General features: G+C 38.0%; 1 protein-coding gene and 1 long non-coding RNA gene across 3 annotated transcripts in view; both read left to right on the top strand.

Moving 5' to 3' along the window:
- LOC145433173 (uncharacterized) overlaps window positions 1–5,679 on the top strand; it is a 165,919-nt gene that overhangs the window by 53,931 nt on the left and 106,309 nt on the right. The window lies entirely within an intron of this gene.
- Window positions 937–4,460, top strand: LOC145433183 (uncharacterized). Its single transcript, XR_013913061.1, has 3 exons — window positions 937–1,330; window positions 1,774–1,933; window positions 4,025–4,460. It is a non-coding gene; the product is annotated as an uncharacterized LOC145433183 (long non-coding RNA).

The raw sequence follows: 5,679 nt of genomic DNA on the forward strand, positions 1-5,679 counted from the left end.
AAATTTCCGAAACGTTTACAACCAGCAATCAACAGTACAATATGCGATATTTAGCACTGAAGCAGGTGCGCGAGAAAGTAGCTTGCTACCCAATTTGTGGTTGCTATGCGACCTAGTCACGTGATCGAAGTCCTGCAAAAGGCCTATTGGAAACGTTAACAGCGTGGACTGTGAGATGTCTCTATCATGAGTACCGGAAGGGCAGGGAGCTTGGTATTTGAGTGCTATATTTAATAAACAGCAATAGGCCTAGTCTCGATCATCATGAACTGCTGATGCGATATAATGAATTCGATTATATGATTATAGTGACACGGCTGTAATATCACCTACAGACGGAATTGATCGACCCGCTGCTAATCGGTAACTCATGCAAGCCGATAATTCTTGTAGTAGGCTACAGTTGATACTATATGATAATGCATTGATCATAGAAGTCTGATTTATTGTACTCTGTTCCATAATGTCTCACAAGCAATAACTTGCCATTTCATGTGCATCCTGTGAAAAGTTTTACAAGGATTTCCTAGGACTGCAGGACCCAATCAGCAAACCAGATGCCGCATAAAGTAATGTACCGGTATTTTATAACATATCGGTATATACTGAATTTTGAAATGTTATAGGCTTACAGAAATGTGGAATGTTCCTTTATGGAATGTGAGATTGCTGAATTTGTGGATGCATGAAGATTGTAGCATCACATTAACATCCATTTTCGTATTTTTGTGTCTACAACAGTATATAACCATCTATAATAGCGTTAATAAAATAATTGAGGCTTTCAGTGAACATGTAAGAATTTTTGGCAATATTGGTTTATATTTAGGGTATTTTAGGAACAACATTATAATAGTTTGTTAGCCCATCTTTAACCTCGCTCTAATCAAAGGATACTCAAACACTAAACCAATTATAAACTCTATAAACTTAGCATGTTCATGGCCTGCTGCAGACGGGTTGTTGGCAATGTTACCGCAATGTTGGCACGGCCTCCGTGCATACTTTTATTGCTTGATTATAACTTTCGATATTAGTATATATACACGGAAACATTGCCTACATTGCAGCAGTATCAAAAAAGTAGGCTATGGATGGGCCCTAAGGAAGGCTGATTGCTCATGGTCATCTTGCCGTCGATAAGAAAACACAACCTTATTATCAATGGATTCTTACTATATATGGATGGGACATATCTGTGTTTGTGTATACAAAGTTACTTCATTTCTACCAGGAGACTAGATATTGAACAGGCAATGTTATGTAGTTCTAAACTTCAGAGGAAGGCGCCGCAGTGGTGCATTGTTCATGGATCAAGATGTTAAATTATGTAAGTTGAAGTTACGAACTATATATGATGATTTATGATATTTCATTAATAAGCAATTTATCACCCTGAAAAAAGTGCCATCGATGATGCGGAAATATACAATTGACGGTGGTTCGTAATCGGGCTGCTAAAACGTGCTGGGTGGAACTATAATTTTATTATAAACTGCATTGTTATAGTGGCACAGAGCGTGTAATTTCAGTAGGCTGTCTTGAAAATAGTCACATACTTGGCTCGAATCATAAGAATTGATACTCGTTCGAGATTTGAGTAACCATACCAATGTGCTCAGCCCTACTGATTAGTCATTGTAGTGAGTAGAATGTGCAAATGGTCCAGCTTGAACTTCATTGTCTTTTTTTTTACAGGATATTCTAGATTCCTGGCTTGGCTTCTTGACAAATGGCTTCACTACAAACATTATAATATCTTTGATTATTTAGATCGGCAATGTCTTCAATTGATAGTGTTCAACAACGTCAAGAACACTGTACAAAGTATGTCTTGATGACTGGAACCAAAAACGTTCGGAAGAACTACTGCCACATGGAACAAGCGTTGCTGTAAAATCTGTGCTGCGTCATCCTCAGGAAAAGTCAAAAGGTATAAAACATTGAATACACTTCATGGAAACCAGAGGCTGTGAAAGTAATCATCTTTTGAACTGAAGTAGATGTAATGTTATGGATTTATACACACCTAGAGGTAACAACTTTAAAGTTGCGTTAGATCTACTAGAAATGGAAGTAGATAATGCACTTCTGGAAAGTATACAAATAATAAGTTTGAAAAAGTAGATTTGGTTGAGGTGTTGCGTAGGCATTCTTAGCGTTTAATCATAGTTGGTGGTCAAAGTACATATTGTTTGCACCGGAGTTTAAATAGTTGCAACGCCTTGAATTTCTACTGTACAATTAGCCATTTACCAGGCTTGTAAAATTCACTTCAAAATGAAGTAAAAAGTTCTAAAAGAAGATTTTGTGCTCTATTCTATCCCAGGGGTTCTTGAACAGGGCCCGTAGACCCTTTTGTGGTACGATATGCATCGTGGAATTAGACCTATATGCTGTGGTTCTCGTGCTATGCGCAATTTTATGTGAATTGACTATCTGATTTTAATATAGGTACCATCAGAAATTGTGTTGAAAATAAATTTTGGGCTGCTAGAAATCTTATGAGTAGCATGAAGTGTGCGATCGCTAAGGCTAAGAAACAATGCTATTACTATGGCTAAAGTTGTTGATATGTTCCAATAATAATCGAAGCCAACATCTAATTCTGAATTAATTTGACTTTGGTAATGACAGTAGCAACAGCCTACTTATCACGACTATATCAAAACCCGGATTAGGCTACACCGCTCAAATGCTCTGATACCAGATCAAATTTCAGTCGATTTTAAAATACAACTGTGACACGTCAAAGGTCCACCAACTGAAATAGTATAACCCAGAGTTTGATGATGTCATGATGCATCCTATTGCATCATCTCTATAACTCATTATTTTAACAAATTATGCCCAGCACAAAAATAATTTTATTGAAATATTCAAAACTGTGATTTTTTTCGTGTCAAACGTGAATAATACAATAGTAAATTATATTCTCGAGATGTTTGTGGAATGCCTGTCTGCAAGCTCCCGTCAAATAAGGCCTACATGGAAATTATACATTGAATATCCCTATCTTGCTGCGTCGTCAAAAATCCGGAAATTGACCTGCGACCACATTTGAATTTGAAGCCTCTGCTCTATATGATGTGACAACATTATGAACAAGGAAAAGTTGAAATATCTATCTCGTATGCGAATTCGAAGAAAATGAATACCGGCTCTACATCATATCGAAGAATGTTTTTTAGATTTAAGATAATTCCTATTTTATTGTACTTTGAGACAATACATTTGTCATTCACACGATCGTGCGTAGCTACGTCCTACATGTGCCGTGTTCTGCGATATGACCAATCGATGTTTTTAGGCCTCGCAGTGGTACATAGAATCAGAATTCTAAATCTTGTTGAGTACAATTTATGTACCCTAAAAGATCATCTGTTTCGACTTATCGTTACTCTATTCAGATCCGTGGCAAGCCCTAGTTGTAGTAGGTGATAAGTTCCAAATAAAGGTGGTCAAAGTATTCATCGTTAGTACCGTACTAAATAGTATAAATAGCGATTTACAAGACATCAAACTACTTCCAAGTGTCGACATGGTCAAAATATGGAGACTTGAGGAATGTCGTAGTAGTATGCTTTTAAACAGAGATAAGGAAAGCAATCATGTTCAGCACTCAATTAGAAATATTTGTAGCGTCAGTAGTCTAGTACAAGTAAGAGTAACGCAATGTATTTCTACTCGGGTTCAAGCACTCAAGCAGCGATATACATGGCTTATCAAAACTATTTTAGGTAAAGTAGAAGTTCTGGAAAGTACTGAAGTATGTACTTGAGGTGTTTCCACAATATAATTTGATTGACGGGTTTCATACTCTGTATCACAACGTCAGAAGCTGCCGTACTCGAGTAGACATTGTAGTATCGTCATAAATTATCACTCAGCACAAGTAGAAGTAGCGGATCACAATTAATGCATGAGGGAATAGAAATTGAAGCAGCTTTGACGCAAATTTCATGTGCTATGTCAGCAGAGTGGCTCTACAAATGATTTGCTGACATTGTTGTATATGTTTCAGGCAAAACAAAGACCAAAAAGAAAACTGTTGTTGCAACCAAGTTTATTGCGAATACGCACTCGCGCTCTTAACATGATGCGGTGCAAATGATGCATCGTTTTATAATATGCAATGTAAATTTTACTTATGATTGCTCCATGCTTTTCCCTGTTTTAGTTGTATTAGCAGTTGTACTTTTTCAAAGTCATGTGACACGTTTATTTCTAATTTCATGATGCACTTCAATTGAAATGTTTGTAATGGTAATATAAAATTGACTTAGAACTTGCTGTTATATGCAAAATCCCACTGACACATTTATTCGTAGTGATTTCCTGATCGATTTTTCACGTAAGCCTGAACTTTGTTTACCAGTAATAGTTCATTAGTTAATGTTGTACTTGTATTTTGCAATTGTCGTTTTACAGTAACCCAATATAAACAGTTCGTTAGTTTATATGATGTTGAATTCCATGTAATTGCACCAGGTTAGGAGGGGGAGTCCTGATATGGTAATCCTGAGGAATAGAACAGGTGGTAAATGACATATCCATAGGGAGTCACGTCGCGTCCACAGTAGGTCTGACGCATCCATAGGGAGTCACGTCACGTTCACAGCAGATCCAATGAGTCCATATGGAGTCGCTTCACGTCCATAGTAGACCAACTCAGGAAGTGTTTAGGACGCTTCTAGTAGTCGACAAATCCACTCCAGGGAAGTAACACTGGGCGTCCTGCGTCTTTTCCGCAGGAAGTCAACTGGACATCGGGTGTTTGCTGGGACGGTGACACATTTACAACCATATCTTGTCCGAACCATCGAAATCGATACCTCCAGGCCGAAGAGTAATTAAAACGGTCACGTCACCCAACCACTTTTGCCTTGACTGCCAGCTTAACGCGCAACTGTCAACTTAACCCAAAGATGGCGGCCAATTGATCACGCAAATATCGCGAGTAGCGCACTCCAGTGGTTATATAGCTCGGTGGTTGGCATCAGCAATATGACGTCACGTGACGTCATGAGGTTCACGTTCGCGTTCAAACGGAACGTTTCAAAAAGGTTCGTGTTCACACGCCTGAGTAGATTGGAAAATTCTTGTAAACTAGCAAATGTCTAGTTTTTAGTAAGAAATACTTCCATTAAATAATCCTTCGAGGCCACAAATGTTGAATTAAGTTAATAGGTCACATTATAACCATACGACAGCGGTAATATGGTTTCACTCCACCGTTAGGAACCAAATTAATGAGTTTAACACCCAATTCCGAAAAGTAGTTATTCTCAGAATCGAAAAGGCCAATGCGAAACCGTTATATGCAGGCTACATTGAGAATAAATTCGTCACAAAAATATGATTCAAATGTTGTCGCAGCTCTGTATCAGTTTTTACGCAAAAAGATGCTGGCATTCACATAAACTCGAATCGCGAAATAATACTGATCAACCATATTACAAGGTGCGCGTATATTAGAGGTAAATCTCTTGTGGACCGGACCGGACATGACGACCTTTGGAGAAAAGAGTATAATAAGGCAAGGTAGATGATTACATAGTTCGTATCTTTCAATTTAAAAACATTTTCCGAAAGCCGCTGTTTGGCCTTATCACTGCCAAATGGGAAACATCGCATTGACAATTTTGACATTGGCTATCCATTCCGATTCAATGCCCT

This window comes from Botryllus schlosseri, chromosome 2 (assembly GCF_051294905.1).
Source record: "Botryllus schlosseri isolate E-star chromosome 2, Bs_hap1, whole genome shotgun sequence".
Lineage (NCBI taxonomy): Eukaryota > Metazoa > Chordata > Ascidiacea > Stolidobranchia > Styelidae > Botryllus > Botryllus schlosseri.